Raw genomic sequence first — 18,625 nt, forward strand, 5'->3', positions numbered from 1 at the left:
CATTGTAACTTAAGCCTATTTATAGTAGTTATGTTAAGTGTGATTAACGAATTTAGACGGTATAAACTTTGATGAATTCAGTGTAACGACTAACTACAAAAATGAAATCAACTACAACTAACTAACTATAATGTAACTGCCTAGGCTAAGTTAAACTAACCACACCTAGTTGACTAGTCTATCTATGGTTAAAAAATGTATACTGAAAGCTAAACTATAAATAAAGACTGCATTCGTCCTCTTCCCCCTCTCTCTTTCTCTCTCGAATCCAAACCCAGAAATACATTTGCTCTCCAGAATTGCTTCTCAATTTCATCTAAAATTTCATCAAAAGTTCAAAAGGGCTGCTTTTTTAACACTTGTTTACTGCTGCTCTGTTTTCAATTGCTCAACACTTTCTTTTCTTATTTCTTTCAATGGCTGCCAATGGTAATTTCATGAATCTTTTCTTTTTTATTTCTTTCTTTCTTCGTTCTCTGTTTTTTTCTTGTATATTGTGTGTGAAAGAGAGTGTAACGACCTGACCGGTCATTTTGAGTGTATTAGCCCCGATCCCCTATTTATTATTTTTTTCCGTATCTGTTTCTGCTTATATGACTTGCCGGGAGGTCTTGTTTTTGGTTTCAGAGTGATTTGGGACACTTAATCTCTCAAACAGAAGCTTAAGTCTTAAGATTTTGACCGTAGTCGGAATTGTGTGAAGACGACTCCGGAATGGAGTTCCGTCGGTTCCGTTAGCTCCATTGGGTAATTTTGGACTTCGGTGCGTGTCCAGACTGTGAATTTGAGGTCTGTAGCTAATTTAGGCTTGAAATGGCGAAAGTCGAATTTTTGGGGAGTTTGGCCGGGGGTTGACTTTTTGATATCGAGGTCGGATTCCGATTTCGGAAGTTGGAGTAGGCCCGTAATGTTGAATATGACTTGTGTGTAAAATTTGAGGTCAATCTAACGTGGTTTGGTATGATTCGGCATCGTTCGTAGAATTTGGAAATTTCGAAGTTCATTAAGTTTGGATTGGAGAGTGATTCGTGTTTTTGATGTTATTTGAGATGTTTTGAGGATTCGACTAAGTTCGTATAGTGTTTTGGGACTTGATGGTATGTTTGGTTGAGGTCTCGGAGGCCTCGGGTGAGTTTCGGGTGGTTAACGGATCATTTTTGAACTTTGGTTGATGGTTCATATCTGCTGGTGTATATTTTCTTGTTTCCTCTTACGCATTCGCGAGAGGAGCCTCGCGTTCGCGAAGGGTTAATGTGAGCTGGGAAGATTTTGTTCTTCGCGTTCGCGAAGAAGAGGACGCGAACGCGAATGTGTGGTCTGCGTGTGCATCGCGAACGCGTGAGTGGTATCGCGTTCGCGAAGAGAGATGAGGCAGCTGGGGACCCCAGGTCTTTGGTCTACGCGTTCGCGAGGTATGGGCCCCGTTCGCGATGAGTTGAGCTTGTAAAGCTTCGCGTTCGCGAAGAGTAAACTGGGTGGCAGTCTGAGTTGGCCTACGCTAACGCGAGAGGACGGTCGCGTTCGCGAAGAAGGAAATCTGGGCAGACAGTATTAATTTCAAAAATGAGGGTTTGAACCCATTTTACATATTTTGAGCTTGAGAACACGGAATTGGGCGATTCTTGAAGGGATTTTTGTGGAGTTGATTGGGGTAAATGATTCCTACTTGGTTTTGATTAAATCCCATGATTTCATCTTTAATTTTATCATCTATTTTGTGATTTGGGGTGAGAAATTGGGAAAAAAGAGGAAGAACTCTTGAGTTAGAATTTTGAGGTTTTGAATGGGATTTTATTATCGAATTTGAGTAATTTTGGTATGGTTAGGCTCGTGAGTGAATGGGCTTTCGATTTTGTGACTTTTGTTGGATTTCGAGACGTGGGCCCGGGGCCGGGTTCGGGCCGATTTCGGATTATAATTTCGTATTTTTCTTGTGAAATTGATTCTTTTAGCTTATATTAATTACATCGTACTGCTTGTGGCTAGATTCGAGGCGTTTGATGATTGATTTGAGGGGAAAGGGCATTGCGGAGTAGGATTTTGCGCGGTTTGAGGTAAGTAATAGTTTTAAATCTGGTCTTGAGGGTATGAAACCCCGAATTTTTGGTATGATGTGACTATTTTGGAGGTGACACACATGCTAGGTGACGGACGCATGGGCGTGCACCGTGAGGGATTATGACTTGGTCCGTCCCGTGAGACTGTAAAGTCGAATAGCCTATTGTTAATTACCTGTTCTCTTGTGTTATAGAAATTTGACTGCAATCATGTTAGAAATTATGTTTAGGCTATGTGATGGTACTGTTGGGACCCGCAGAGGTCGAGTACTTGTTGAAGTATTTGTTAATTGTTGTCTTGTACTCAATCATGATTTTACTTGCGTATCATATCTCAGTCTCTTCTTGATTCTTGTTGATACACTATGTTATTTTTGTTTGGGCTGATCTTTATGATTTCAGAGAGCCCGAGAGACTAGAGATGTTGGTGACTGAGTTAGGGTCAAAGTGTCGAGTTGTGAGCTATATGTATGTATATGGATTGGGTTGCATGCTGCAACGAGCCTTAGGGCTGTATATATGAATATCGGGTTACACGCCGCAACGAGCCTCCGGGATGTATATATATGGATCGGGTTGCACGCCACAATGGGCCTTATGGCTATTTATATGGGATCAGGTTGCACGCCGTAGCGATATAACGCTTGGGCTGAAGGAGCCCCTCCGGAGTCTGCACACCCCCAGTGAGCGCATGTACCTATTGAGTATGAGTACTAAGGGATGAGACCCGAGTGATTGAGCTGTTATAACGAGTTGAGTGACTGTTGCCCTGAGAGGTTGTACTTGCTTTTTCATTTGTTGATCACTTAGTTGCTATCTGTCATTGTCGTGAAATTTCTGAAAGATTCTATATCCGGATTTACCTGCACTTTAACTGAATAAAATTGATTTGATTTGAACTGTCGGATTTGAAAACATGTCTATTCCTTGCTGAAATTATTGAAAATGAACTGTATAGTATAGCTCGTCATTACCTTTTCAGTTCCTTATTTATTTATGTTACTTGCTGAGTTGGTTGTACTCATGTTACACCCAGCACTTCATGTGAAGATCCAGGTATGTTTGATCACGGAGGTCGTTGAGTTCGTGCGCGATCGAGTATCGGAGACTACGAGGTAGCTGGCGGCGTCCACAGACCTTGTCTCTCCTTCTATGTTTTCTTTCTTTTCTGTATTGATACTTAGACATTATTTGTATTAGACTGGATATCTAGATGCTCATGACTCAGTGACGCCCCAATGTCGGGCTATTTTGTTTTCCGCACTTATGCTTTCGGTTTTACCCCATTTTTATGAAAGACTCCGTTTATTTTTAAATATATTAATTCATTTCTGTTAAATGTTAAAAGTGTTTTGGATATGTCGGCTTGCCTAGTATCACGATAGGCGCCATCACGACGGGTTAGGTTTTGGGTCGTTACAGAGAGAGAGAGAGAGAGAGAGAAACCCCACGTTAACTCATATACAGTATTGATAAAAGCTTCTGAGTTAATTTTCTCTGTTTTTTTTGTTTTGTGGTTGAAATAGCTGAAAGAATTGTTAGTCCCGCCAATATTGTTGTATTTGTAAATAATAATTCTGTAAAATATAAGTTATCGTAATGAAACAGTAATTAATTCGAGCCCACTGAATTCACAGTATTTCCTTAAGGAATTTAATCCCCTCCTGGTACCCAAGGTTATGGATTATTTCCTCCCAGGATAGAACGAATCACACACTGATGTAGCGGTACTTCAAACCCCAGTGTTTCAGCGAACACAAAGTTCGGTAGCAAATCACACTTACAGTTGCTTTGTTTGAAGTTAAAACAATGCAAAACAAATGAGTAGAAACTCAGAAAATCGTATGGAAATGCTAAGAGGAAGGAGTGCAATGTATAGCCAAAGTTGAGCGTTTTCACTTTGGTGTTTGTGTGTCTTTCTTCAACAGCTGATGCACATATTTATAGCAGTCAGCTTTGAAGATGAACGACCCTCCACCCTCCATTGTGGAGCATGCACTAGCTTGTTTGTGGAGCAAGCACTTGGCCATGGTGGGAAGAGCATTAGGCGGCTGCTATTGCAGGTGGTGGTCAATACACGGATTGGAACATATCCGTTACAAATACGGATAATCTTACGTTAATATTTACTATTAACAAATAAATTTGGTCCAAAAAATTAATCAATCAATCGATCATTTGACCAAATCCAAATCCAAATCCGAATCCGAATCCGAATCCGAAGCCGTAGCCGAAGCCAAGCCGAGCGAGCGACGACGACGACGGCGCGAGGCTTGCTTTCTTCTTAACTCTTTAAGAGCTACAAGAAGAGCAATTATATATATACCCACCAAAAATCTTTTCCTCTTCCAATATGGGACAATGTCTCATTGTCAAGAGGGAAACTTAAAATTTTACTCAAAAATTTTATTTTTCCCTCCATTTCCCATTCACCCTCATTTTAAGACTATTTCATCTTAAATAAAAAACCTCAACAATCCCCCACATGAATGGGGAATGGCTATATCACGGAAGTATGCATGGAAAAACTGTGTGATTTGCAAGCAATGATTAATCGCATCTGGATAAGTAGGTATCCCTTTGAACTTTCCATAGTGAACTTATGTCGGATATACTCGGTCAATCGGTAGATTTGATATCTTTGAACCGTCGATCTTTGGTGTATACCTAGACAACCATAAGTCACACAATCAACCCTTAACCATCTTTGGTTCTCATTGTTGTGTTCGTTTCAGCCATGAACACCGCCCGGTTTCATAAGTGCGTAGAGAACTGGCCTTACAGAGTTCTCCTTGAAGCGGCTAACACTTCACACTTACATAGGTGATTTCTAAACGTGTCATCCTGTAGATACACTATTTGATATACCCCGTATCAAATTTAGAAATCATTAAAAAGCCTTAATACTTTATCCTTGGTACTGAACATTGTCTCATCACGAGAACGGACTAAAATTTTATTTGACAATGTTGAACCGTCATTAATGACTTTGTTTGATCTCCTTGAACCTAGATCTTAGGATCTCCAGTCTTCTAGGTAGAGTTACCGCCACAATGACTTGTTCTCGGCCATAGCCCCATTCCCCTTGATGATTTCTCAACTACCTCTCTAGTTAGGCCTTTTGTAAGTGGATCCGACACATTATCACTTGACTTTACATAGTCAATCGTGATAATTCCTCTAGAGAGTAATTGCCTAACGGTTTTATGTCTTCGTCGTATATGACGAGATTTACCGTTATACATAACGCTCCCAGCCCTTCCAATTGCCGCTTGACTATCACAATGTATGCATATTGGTGCCAACGGTTTGGGCCAAAATGGAATGTCTTTCAAGAAATTCCAGAGCCATTCAGCTTCTTCGCCGGCTTTATCTAACGCTATGAATTCAGCCTCCATTGTAGAGCGGGCAATACATGTTTGTTTGGACGACTTCTAAGATACCGCTCCTCCACCAATAGTGAATACATATCCACTCGTGGACTTAGAATCAGTTGAACCGGTGATCCAATTTGTATCACAGTATCCCTCAATCACTGCAGGGAATTTACTATAGTGCAAGTCAAAGTTCTGGGTATGTTCTAAATATCCCAAAACTTGTTTCATTGCCATCCAATGAGATTGGCCTGGATTGCTCGTATATCGACTCAGTTTACTTATAGCACAAGCTATATCTGGTCGTGTACAATTCATGATATACATTAAGCATCCCAACACACGAGCATAATCCAATTGTGATATGCTTTGGCCTTTATTCTTTGCTAATGCAAGATTCACGTCAATTGGAGTCTTTGCAACTTTAAAGCCCAAGTGCTTGAATTTTTCAAGTACTGTCTTAATATAATGAGATTGTGACAATGCCAGACCTTGAGGAGTCTTATGGATCTTAATTCCCAGAATTAAATCAGCAACTCCCAAGTCTTTCATATCAAACTTGCTATTGAGCATACGCTTAGTAGCATTTATGTTGGCAATGTCATTACTCATTATCAGCATATCATCCACATATAGGCAAACAATGACTATGTGATTTGGAACATTTTTAATGTACACACATTTATCACATTCATTTATCTTAAAACCATTTGACAACATTGTTTGGTCAAATTTCGCATGCCATTGTTTGGGTGCTTGTTTTAGTCCGTAAAGAGACTTAACAAGTCTACATACCTTCTTTTCTTTACCTGGAACCACAAACCCTTCAGGTTGTTCCATGTAAATTTCTTCCTCCAACTCTCCATTTAAGAAGGCTGTCTTAACATCCATTTGATGAATTTCAAGACCATACACTGCAGCTAATGCTACTAACATCCGTATGGACGTAATTCTTGTAACTGGAGAGTATGTATCAAAGTAGTCTAGACCTTCTCGTTGTCTATACCCTTTGACTACGAGTCTTGCCTTGAATTTATCAATAGTGCCATCATCTTTGATTTTTCTCTTAAAAATCCATTTAGAATCCAAAGGTTTATTTCCAGGAGGAAGATCAACCAATTTTCATGTATGGTTGTTCAATATGGATTCTATTTCACTATTGACTGCCTCTTTCCAAAACAATAATTCGGAAGAAGTCATAGCTTCTTTAAATGTTTGAGGCTCATTCTCTAATAAGAAAGTCACAAAATATGGTCCAAATGAAGTAGACGTTCTTTGACGTTTACTACGTCTTGGATTCTCCTGATTACATGTACTTTCTTTTGTTTCTTCCCGAGGTCGTTTAGATCCTTCACCAAACGACTCACATTCCTTTTTATACGGATATATATTTTCAAAGAACTCAGCATTATCTGATTCTATAACCGTATTATTATGAATGTCGGGATTTTCTGATTTATGAACCAGAAATCGATATGCTTTACTATTTGTCGCATATCCTATGAAAACACAATCAACGGTTTTCGGTCCTATCTTTACCCTTTTGGGTTTAGGAACTTGCACTTTTGCCAAACACCCCCACACTTTAAAATAATTCAAGTTGGGCTTCCTTCCTTTCCATTTTTCATATGGAATGGATTGTGTTTTGCTATGGGGCACTCGATTTAATATTCGATTAGCCGTAAGAATGGCTTCCCCCCACAAGTTCTGTGGCAAACCAGAACTTATCAACAACGCATTCATCATCTCCTTTAATGTGCGATTCTTTCTTTCCGCAATCCCATTAGATTGGGGCGTGTAAGGGGCTGTTGTTTGATGAATAATTCCATATTCTAAACATATTTCTTCAAAAGGAGATTCATATTCACCACCCCTATCACTTCTTATCATTTTTACTTTCTTGTTAAGTTGCGTTTCAACTTCATTTTTGTATTGCCTGAATGCGTCTATTGCTTCATCTTTACTATTCAGTAAGTAAACATAGCAATATCGAGTACCATCGTCAATAAAAGTTATGAAATACTTCTTTCCACCGCGGGATGGTATTGACTTCATGTCACAAATATCTATGTGAATTAAGTCTAAAGGATTTGAATTCCTTTCAACTGACTTATAAGGATGTTTAACATACTTAGATTCCACACATATTTGACATTTTGATTTTGCGCATTCAAACTTAGGCAGTACTTCCAAGTTAATCATTTTTCACAAGGTTTTATAATTGACATGATCCAAACGTACATGCCATAAATCATTTGACTCAAGTAAGTAAGAAGAAGCTGAAATATTATTATTGTTTTCCACAACCATTATATTTAGATTGAAAAGGCCCTCGGTGAGGTAACCTTTTCCTACAAATATTTCATTCTTACTTATGACAACCTTGTTGGACACAAAAACGTACTTAAAACCGTGCTTAACAAGAAGTCCAGTAGAGACTAAATTCTTTCTCATTTCGGGAACATGAAGGACATTGTTCAAAGTCATGACCTTGCCAGAAGTCATTTTCAGAAATATCTTCCCATATCCTTCAACTTTTGCTGTTGAAGCATTTCCCATATAAACTGTCTCTCCGGGTCCAGCAGGAGCATAAGTAGTAAAAGCTTCTCTAACTGCACAAACATGGCGAGTGGCTCCAGAATCAAACCACCACAGTTTAGGATTTCCCACCAAGTTATATTCAGAAAGCATGGCACACAAGTTATCAACATCATCATGCTTTACTACCATGTTTGCTTGACCCCTTTTCTTGTCTTTCTTCGGAACACGACACTCCGTAGATTTGTGTCCGATTTTCCCACAGTTGTAGCAGTTTCCATTGAACCGCTTCTTGCTTGGGTTGTATTTCAGACCAGAAGCCTTCTTCCTCTTTTTGTTATCTTCAACAATATTTGCTCCCATTATTGTTGAATTTCCACGGCCTCTCCTTTCAGCAGCTTTATTGTCCTCTTCGATTCTCAACCGAACAATGAGATCTTCAAGGGACATTTCCTTTCGTTTGTGTTTCAAATAATTTTTGAAGTCCTTCCACAACGGAGGCAACTTCTCAATCATTGCTGCTACTTGGAATGCTTCATTGATGACAAGACCTTCAGCAAGTAGATCATGAATAATCACTTGCAATTCCTGGACTTGGGTAATAACAGACTTGCTATCTACCATTTTGTAGTCCAAAAATTTTGCGGCAACGAATTTCTTCATCCCGGCATCTTCAGTTTTATATTTCTTTTCAAGTGCATTCCACAATTCTTTTGACGTCTCCATGCCACTGTATACATTATACAGATTATCATCCAGTCCGCTAAGAATATAATTCTTGCATAAAAAATCAGAATGCTTCCACGCTTCAAGCACGATAAAGCGTTCATTCTCTGGAGTTTTATCTGGCAGATCAGGAACATCTTCCTTGATGAACTTCTGTAGATATAACGTAGTTAAGTAGAAGAACATATTCTGCTGCCAGCGCTTGAAATAAATTTCGGAAAATTTTTCGGGTTTTTCTGCCGGTGTTCGGCTTGTCGATGCGTTGGCAGTCACCGTCGGAACAACTTGGTTTTCGTTTTCAGTCGTCATTTTTTCTGTAAAAGAATGACACAAACAAACGTTTTCAAACTGGAGTAAAAATCACGTAGATTTTAATCTCCAACAAAACGCCACGAAGGCTTTACTCTCCAAAACGGGAGTACACAAAACCACAAAGGTTTTAGTTTGCAGAATAATAAGAATAACACAAATACAGAAATAAATAATTAAATTCCTTAAGATTGTTAGTCCCGCCAATATTGTTGTATTTGTAAATAATAATTCTGTAAAATATAAGTTATCGTAATGAAACAATAATTAATTCGAGCCCACTGAATTCACAGTGTTTCCTTAAGGAATTTAATCCCCTCCTAGTACCCAAGGTTATGCAGAACGAAGCCCAAGCCGTAGCCGTAGCCGAACCGAAGCCGAGCCGAGCGACGACGACGACAACGGCGCGAGGCTTGCTTTCTTCTTAACTCTTTAAGAGCTACAAGAAGATCAATTATATATATACCCACCAAAAATCTTTTCCTCTTCCAATATGGGACAATGTCTCATTGTCAAGAGGGGAAAACTCAAAATTTTACTCAAAAATTTTATTTTTCCCCCCATTTCCCATTCACCCTCATTTTAAGACTATTTCATCTTAAATAAAAAACCTCAACAAGAATTTCGATTAAACAACATAATTTAATCCCTAGTGTGTAAATAATGTGGTTACTTGATTAATTACTTTCTGTAATCATGCAACTCTTTTATGTAGTAGTATACTGTAAAGTTTTGGCTTCTTTGAGTTTTGTAAGTTAAGATTGTTTTAAGTTCAAGTATGAAATGTGTAGTGCCTCATGTGAAAGTTTTTTTCATTTTCTATGGGAAAAATATGTTTAAATTTCAGTGCTTTTTCTACGTAGGATTCTGCAATAAAAACTCCGTTTAATGGCTGAAAGAATTTCTCTTTTTTTTTGGGGGGGGGGGGGGGGGGGGGGGGTGTAAAAATAGTTGAAATGTTTTCACTTTTACGGCATGATTTACTTTAATCCCTATTGTGTAAATAATGTGGTTACTTACTTTCTAAAATCATACAACACTTTTATATAGAGTAGTATATAAACTGTGTAAAGTTTTGGCTTTGTTGAGTTTTGTAAGTTAGGATTGTATTAAGGCCCCTTTTGTACATACAAAAAAAATCTTTTTTTTTTCAAAAATGTGTTTGTCCATAAACTTTTGCAAGCTTTTAGAAATTTTTCGAAAATGAATTTTTCAAAAATCAACCACTTTTTCAGAATTTTCAGAAAAAGTTTTTTTCCCGCTCACAAAACTGCAATATTTTATAAAGTAAAATGCATGTCCAAACATAATTTTAAATTTCAAATATTATTTTTCAATTTAACTCTAAATATTATTTTTTTTTAAAAAATTACAATTTTTATGTCCAAACGCCTACTAAGTTCGAGTATCAAATGTGTAGTGCCTCTAGATGTTTGAGCAGTCCAGATATATAGTCGTGTTTGATACTTGAACAGTTCAAGTATCAAAGTGAAATAATTGCTGAAACAACTGCATTCTGACTCCTTAGTATTAGTTAAAATGTTTTGTTTTCTTTTCAAATAACTAGATGAAAGTGTTACAAATGATTAGTGGTGGCAAAATAGTTAAAAGAAAATAGTTATCCACTTATATTATTCATTAAAAAATTAATTAAATAATAAACTTTTTTAAAAAGGAACAAATATGGATAAGAACCATGTTATCCACTTAAAAAATGGATAATCAATGGATAACTAATTAATAACTAATAAGTTTCATTTTTACATTTGTAAAGCCTCAAATTGGAGGTTCCTTGGAGACTAGGAATTCTTCCAAAAGTGATCATATTCAAGAAGCCGTGAATAATATGAATATCCATATTATTCGTTGATTAATCCATTTTTATCCGTATTAAATATGGATCGAATTGAGTAATTTATCTGTTTTTGTATTATCCATTTTCAACCGCCCATGTCCTACCCGACCTACCGTTTGCCACCCCTACAAATGATGGTCAGACATTGGAGCTGATGCGAGTTAATAGTAGTTGATTCGTTATACAAGCTTTACAATTTAGTCAAACTGGGTTTTAAGTATAAGTCATGATTATTACACTTTGGTCCTGTATGCTTTTAATTTCTTCCTATCAAGTCCAATGCCAGTTGGATGCGGATAAGCATAATCTTTCTTTTCATACTACCTCTGTTCGTGTGAACCTATTTCCTTTTTGGTTTGTTCCAAAAAAAATGACTCATTTCTAAATTTGGTAATAATTTAGCTTAAACTTACAATTCTACCCTTAATGAGAAGCTTTTATAACCACACAAATACTCTGAGGCCCTTTTTGACTTGTCTAGAACCACAAATTCCAAAAGTCTTCATTTTTTCTTAAACTTCGTGCCCAGTCAAACAAGTTCACATAAATTAGAACGGACGGAGTATTATTTAATTTAGTGCTCAATATATCAGTAGCTGTAAGGATCAGATTTTGGGGTTCGATGTAGGGAAATGGCTGTAACCTAATTTTCTCTTCTTCTTACTTAGCTCAAATTCCTTATTTAGCCTAGACGTTGCCTAAATCCTTGCTACTCTAGTTTTGATTACTCACCTCTGCTCAAGTGTAACAGATAAGCTATAATCATTAACACGTGTGCATGCTTAATTACTTTTTAGTGCGATGTATTAATTTTGAACTGTATACTATTTTGTAGGCACTCCTCGGGTGGGAGATATTATCCTTCTCATATATCAGTGAAGGGTAGGTTCTACTCTTAGGATGCGTAACATAGACATTACTCACTATGACTACTACTACACCCTAGTGACCGAGCTCATATAGTGGAGCAGAGGGTTATTTTGGCTTCGTCCAGATGGTACCATGTACCAACCGGATATTTTTTACTACCACTACGGAGAGGAGTATACTCCTTCCCGTGATCTGAGGAGGAGACTCCGTAGTGAGTCTTGGGGTGACTTTAGTAGGTTTGTTAGTCTTATCTATGTTCTGCAGCCGAGGAAACGTAGATAGGTAGTCTAGAGTCAGTAGGTCGTAGTAGTTTAGGTTTAGTTATTATTGTAAAGTGGAGGAGGAGTCCTCTCACTTAAGGTTGCACTTCATGCATCATATGTATAGTTTAAATTGCATTCATAATAATGTAAAGAAGAGGAGTCCTCTTCTCATATAGGGCATGCATTTTGCATTACATGCTAGCTTAGCTGCATATGATAGGTAGGTTGCATATACTTTGTACAGAGTTGGGCTTGTCCAACTCTCATGGCATTAGGGAGTAAGGTTTATGTCCCCTCCCTCGTTATACATATTTGTTTTGTTTTTAATAAAACTCCCACCCAGACATCCGAGTTTGGAAGCTGGGTGGTTCCCCTATTCAGTGGCGGAGCCACATGCACCCAAGGGTTCATTAGACGTTAAATCAACTATACCACCAATCTGCGTGCAGAGCAAAACATTGCTCGTTCTCAATAACTGGTTGAGAATGTTTGTGTATGTCCGAGTGAAGATGCTGTACTCACTGATGTTTCCAAGCTCTTCATTAAGTTTACTAACAACCTATTTACACTGCTCCCAAGTTTTAAAAATGATTGGAAGTCACAAAAAAACATTTGCTTGCTTGAGTGTTTGATCAGAAATCAGACCACATGAATTGGAAAAATCCCAAGTAGTCATGGTAGTCATCAGTCAAAGGAAACTACAAAAATTGGAGTCATTACTGGTGATTTCACTATCAAAATTGCTTCAATTCATTCAGCAAATTTAGCTGAAAGTAAACAAGTCCTCAAAGACCTAAAGTTTGGCTTGAAACATCTAATCAGATGCATATAGTAAATGATGGAGGTGAACAAACTTTTTTTTTCCCGCTGAATACAGCTAATCACAAAATGTGTGGGAACAGAAGTTCAATTAGTGGTTAGACAAATAGTTTACCAGCATAGCTCCCTCCTGACATATAAAAGTCTCTTCCTTTATATTCTGGAAACCGTTCAAACCACTTGAGAAAAAAAGCTAGGGAGTCTTCAGCTGCAACACAATAATTGAAGGTACAAATTTATAGCATGTTGTAAACAGGTGAAATATCATTCATCGTTGGAAGGAAAAAAGTTGATACAAACAGATCCAATAGCTACCAGTACTCTTTATCGCCATAATTTGAGATGACCAGAGGAAATGTTTGAATATGAATAACCAACTCCGACAGGAGAGTCGGGAAATAATAGGTTTGCATCTGCAAATAAGAAATTCATCAGTCACTATCCTTGTAAGTTCTAGAACTACCATAAACTATTTCCCATAACCACATGCAAACTGCAGATGTTATTCAAGCTGGATGTGTGACACTACAACTAGCAACATCTAAACAGGAGGAAAGAGGGATTTTTTTTTTGTGGGGGGGGAGGGGGTGGTCTGAGTACGGACCTAAGTTACGAAAGTAAGGGTTCCAATAAAGGGTACTTCCAATCTTTCTCAATATGAAAAGGTCCAACTTCCTCAGCTAGTCCATAGACAATCAATGAACATCAAGGCCCTGTAAGAACCATTTCTTCAGTCAGAAAAATAAATGACGGACAACCAAGAAGCATTTTGTCTAGACATGCACATAAAAGTATCGTCATGGAAGGAAAGATTTTTATACTTTTAGAAAGAATGTGCAAAAGTAATGCGGAAAAACCGCAGATTAGTATCCCGATATCAGATTTTGTTTTTCTAGTTGTGGTGTCCGGGCCAGCTTGCATGCACCGCGACTAATTCCGGAGGATAGCTGCTAAATATCAGAAAATTATCCAATCTTAGAGGAGGAAATCATACAATTTCAAGAAAATGGAATTTGATCATATTTTAACTGATATAGACAACAAAAAATCATCAAAACACTGTAGTCAAACTAGCTCAAGCTAAAAGATGAGAAATAGAATGGAATAAAAGGGAAAAAAGTTGGGAAAGAGATATTGACCTCCTTGAAGCCAAAGAACAAGAGGCTTTGTTGATGGCTCATCAACAGCCACAACGAACCAGTGCAACAGACTTTTCACATATCCCTCATTGAAAGTGATAGTCTACAGGACCAAAAAGTTTTAAAAATCATTGCAAAACAGGAAAACCAACATTGTGTTTTTCTTCATCAAATATTATCTTTTCAATCTATCCTGATGAAATTGATAGTACATTATATTAAATTGGCTTGATACATATTTTACCCCAACATGTACGGAAATCCTTTAACTCAGTAACACTAACTTGCCTTATAAAATGAGATATTACACTCACCTCCATTGTGAGAAAAAGCCAACGGTATGAATCTGTACCAATGGTTGGAGCATTGTATTAAAAGAGTAAAATGAGAAAAGTGGAAAGAAAACCATTAAAAAGTATGAATAAAGAAAGATGTTTGTATAAATATGACCATCCCTTTCATCTCCATCCATCAAACTTTATAAATGTATTTTCTGAGGCAATGACTTTTTTTAGTAGGAATCTCAAATGAAGCAAAGGCTCATCTTTTTTTGATTGGTGAGAAGCTAAGGCTCATATTCTAGTCTTATTGTTTTTATTAGATTTCACAATAGAGTACAATCAAGGATCAAATAAATGATTTAACATAAATAAAAAGAAAGAAGTCCATAAAAAAATATGAAGTAAAACCAAGACGAGTAAAACCATAACAGAAATTGTCATTAAAAGAAGTACACATCAATGCTAGAGAATAACCAAGACGAGTAATCCATAGTCTACACAAGACGTGGCCATTGATGCCACTCATAAGCAAATAATCTGTAGTGTTGTGTTCTCCACCAAGGTTCTCCAAAATCATACACAAGTTGTGCAATATCCGTTTCCAAGTCATAAGAAATAACCTTGCCTCTTACTTCCAAATAAAAAATGTAAGGAACAGCAGGATGAATAACCATGTTCTGCACCTCAACACTAAGAGAGCCTGTAAGCCCGAAAGCCTTGACACGGAGAGTGTCGCCTCCAAGTCCAAATGCATCCGGACATTGCATCACTGTAGCTGCGACTTCTGCATCGTACTTCCTAACCCATACTACTGCATCTCGACTACAAATATCGCTCTCGAGGCGCCACACGGTAATGGCATCCCCACAATTCAATGCAAAATCGAGAGCCCCACCAGATAATCCAAGATAACAACTGTTTCCGAACACCATCTCTTCAGGCAATTCCAAAGCCCAGAAACACTTGTAGACACTATCATAAAAAGTGATCTGTCCACCTTGATCAAGCCAACAAAATACTCCATCAATGACACCAGCTGATGCAGCTGATCTAAATATCCCATCCCAGTTAAAAGGGTTTAATCTAAGAGGTACATCCAGAGTTAAATTATTGGCAGTCCACACATTGTTACACTGGACTGTAGCTCATCAAAACGACGAGGTATTTCATAACGAACTATAGTAAAGGAGATGACATCTTTATCAGAGTCGTCTACCTTACAACTAAATCCAACAGCTGTGCCGTTCTCCATGCAGATTTGAGTTTTAGGGAGAGCCAAATGCTGCCTCGTGGCAGGATTATAAACATAATAAACCCTAGGGCTTCTTCTATGTTTAGTGCAAAGAAGAAAACCATTGGATGATGCAACAATATATACTTTCCTGTTAAGAAAATTAACTGACTCATCTAAATCAATGTTTTTCGATGATGATTTCTTTGATTCGGAGAAGAAGCCAATTTTGGAAAGTCTTCGGGTTTGATAAAAAATACCAATTAATTCGGGTCGAGGCCTCCATCGTCGAGAACGGCAGCTATAACTTGAAGATGAATCAGAAATGTACTTTTGCCAGCTTCTGGATACACATTTAAACCTATCTAGAGATTTTGAAGGCAAACGATGCAATATTTCAATTTTGATATCTTCAGATAGCTCACGTTTATCGCACAATTTCCTTAAACGTTTCACCATAATCACACTCTAAGCTTGTCAAACTCACTCAAATTTCAGAAGCTGGGAATTGAAACAAAAATTAACCTCACTTTCAATAACGAATTGTGTCGCCAAGATTCTTATGCTGACAAATAAATCCCAAAATCTCTGGGATTCGGAGTTACCAAACAAAACCTAATTTCGCTATGAATCGGAATACTCAATTTAACGGGTTGGATTTTGGTTTTGAATCTCCCTTTGTTCTTGATAGATATGCCTTTTTCTTTTTAAATTACTTTGGAATGTTCTAATGAAAGATTTATCTTGAAAATACAAAAAGAAATTCCTTTTTCTTTTTATATTTTTCATATGAAACAAAAAACCTACTAAATTCTGTAAAATTGTAGTCAACCTTGTACAATCTCGTTTGTTCCGATATTTTTTGTCTTTTATAGTGAATGATTGTTATACACATATAATATCATTTAATGTTTAAATATTTTATGGTTGTTACACATAAAAATTATCCAAAAATTAATTATTTTTTCTTTTTTAGTGTTACATATAAAAGATTTTAAAAAATTAAATTTAAAATCTCAAAAAATATGCACATTTCACTAGTTAAATATTGAAAAGAGGCTAATAGATTATTAATAAATTCATAATTAAATGTATAAATATTTAATCTCCAAGGCACGCATTTTAAAGCTATCTAAAAAAATAAATTCTTCCAGGATTGATGGAAGAACTTTGTAATTGTAGCTTGTTTCATAAATTTCATTCTCTTACTGGTGATATAACGCTTGAATTGGCGAAGATTCATGTCCAAAGTTTTAGCAAAAAAGGTATGTGATAGCTTTCATTCAAAGACAATCTAAGAGCTTAACAGTTAAATTTTATTTCTAAGTATTTTTTGAATTTTGTCCAATGGAAATGATATCGTGTGCAAATCTTTAAATCTTATATCTTATGCAATATAGAAACTTTGTTTAATGAAAAATATTGTGCGCATATTTTTAGAGCTACTATTATTAATCTTAAAGATTATATGTGGTTGTTATATAAGAGTAATTTTACAAAGAGTGTTCTGCTATAAATATGATTGTTGTTGTTACAGGTAAAAAACTATTATAGAGAGGTAAAATATAACTTGAAAAATTGGTTATGAGGAAAAATCGACTTTTATAGTGAATGGTTGTTATATATGGATTTGACTGTAAATATGTTTAAGAAGTAGTTACTTGGCAGTGTGGGTCATTTTTTGTTATACATGGAGGGTAGGGGAATGTAAACGGGGGAAGGTATTACAATATGGGGAGTCAAACCCTTACCAACAAAGTGAAAGTTTAGATAGTCAATCAGCTGAGCTACTAAAGTTCGTGTAACTCGTATTCACTCGAGTTATTTAAACTTATTTTAACGTTATATTATGTATATAGAATGATATATTAGAAGCCGAAATTTGTCCATGAAATCTTGTCTCAATTTTGCTACATCTAGCAATCACTTCAACGATTGTGCTAATATACTTATGCCATTAGTTGGAGAAGTTCTATCTGTGGCTTGTTATAATGAGACTGGTTTAATTTAATCACTTATTTTTTGTTACGTCACTCTTAAAATCTTGTTGGTTATAGGCTTAAGAATTTTGAGACGACTCAATGCCATCGAACTTGGAGCACAAATGAGCAATGCAACTAGTCATTCTTTTGAGATGATTATGAATTGGCTAAGCCACTTCACATAAAAGTTAGTTGATTACTTTTGATTAGTGAGTAAGGTTTATGTGCATCACTAGATTCTTTAGTTCACACATATAACATATATAATGATACAAGGGAGCAAAATCATGATTGTCCCACAAATTTATAAGTACAATCTAAATTTTTTGTAAAATAGATGTCAAAATTGGAAAGGATAATGTCAAATGACCATCTCATCTCATCGATTAATCCTTTCAAGCACAAGTGCATAATCTCATTATATATGTCATTGTGCGTAAACACCACTTAACATATTATTATTTTTCATCCGTAAAATGAGTGTTAAACACCTATCTCTTTTGTATAAGGGGCATTGCCAACATGGTTAGATAGGAATCATAATATAGTCGAAGCAAATAAAAAGTAACAAAAAACAAATCGTAATGAAAATTGAAAGAAAGAAATAAGCTACTTAAAAGCGGACGACATAAGAAATGACAATAATAATCACAATTGATTCTTAACATCTTTCGTGAATCAAGATGATCATGAAAACAAGATGTGTTAAGAACTTCTTACCCTATTCGTGGTGCTTTGTTCGTTATGTTTTCGTATTTCCTTTCATATTTTTAAATTGTTGCGACTATATTTTTGTTCGATATTATTAACATGTAGTTAGAATGAGCTTTCACTATTTGTCGAGACACGTCAAAGATCTAGATCCAAGGACACGATTGCATGTCACCACTAAACAAAATATCATAAATCATGCGCTCGACTCGTTTGGCCTGGGTCGTGGCCGATAATAACCTTATTTTTTATTCGTTTGAGTCTGTTTTGAATATGCTTAATTTGTTTGAGTTATCGTACTCCCCTTTCTCCCTTCTCTTTGTTTCTTCCTCTTCTTCTTCTTATTCTTCTTATTCTTTTCTCTTCCCCCCACCCACACACACAAAACAACTTCTGTACCTGTAGTAGGTAAGAGTAATGTATGCGTATACACTATACTCCCTAAACTCCACATATGAAAATATACTGAG

At 36.6% G+C, this 18,625-nt stretch overlaps 1 long non-coding RNA gene across 4 annotated transcripts; it reads right to left on the reverse strand.

Moving 5' to 3' along the window:
* Positions 1–12,699: 12,699 nt before the first annotated feature.
* LOC138900806 (uncharacterized) lies at positions 12,700–16,180 on the reverse strand. 4 transcript variants are annotated; one of them, XR_011412091.1, is made up of 4 exons: positions 13,951–16,180; positions 13,633–13,758; positions 13,416–13,524; positions 12,700–13,224 (listed from the first exon to the last, which is right to left on the reverse strand). It is a non-coding gene; the product is annotated as an uncharacterized lncRNA (long non-coding RNA). The 4 variants fall into 4 exon arrangements; XR_011412090.1 differs by having other exon boundaries at positions 12,700–13,019; positions 13,127–13,224; positions 13,633–16,180; XR_011412092.1 differs by having other exon boundaries at positions 12,700–13,019; positions 13,112–13,224; positions 13,633–16,180.
* Positions 16,181–18,625: the final 2,445 nt, after the last annotated feature.

Source organism: Nicotiana tomentosiformis, chromosome 11 (genome assembly GCF_000390325.3).
Source record: "Nicotiana tomentosiformis chromosome 11, ASM39032v3, whole genome shotgun sequence".
NCBI classification, from domain to species: Eukaryota; Viridiplantae; Streptophyta; class Magnoliopsida; order Solanales; family Solanaceae; genus Nicotiana; species Nicotiana tomentosiformis.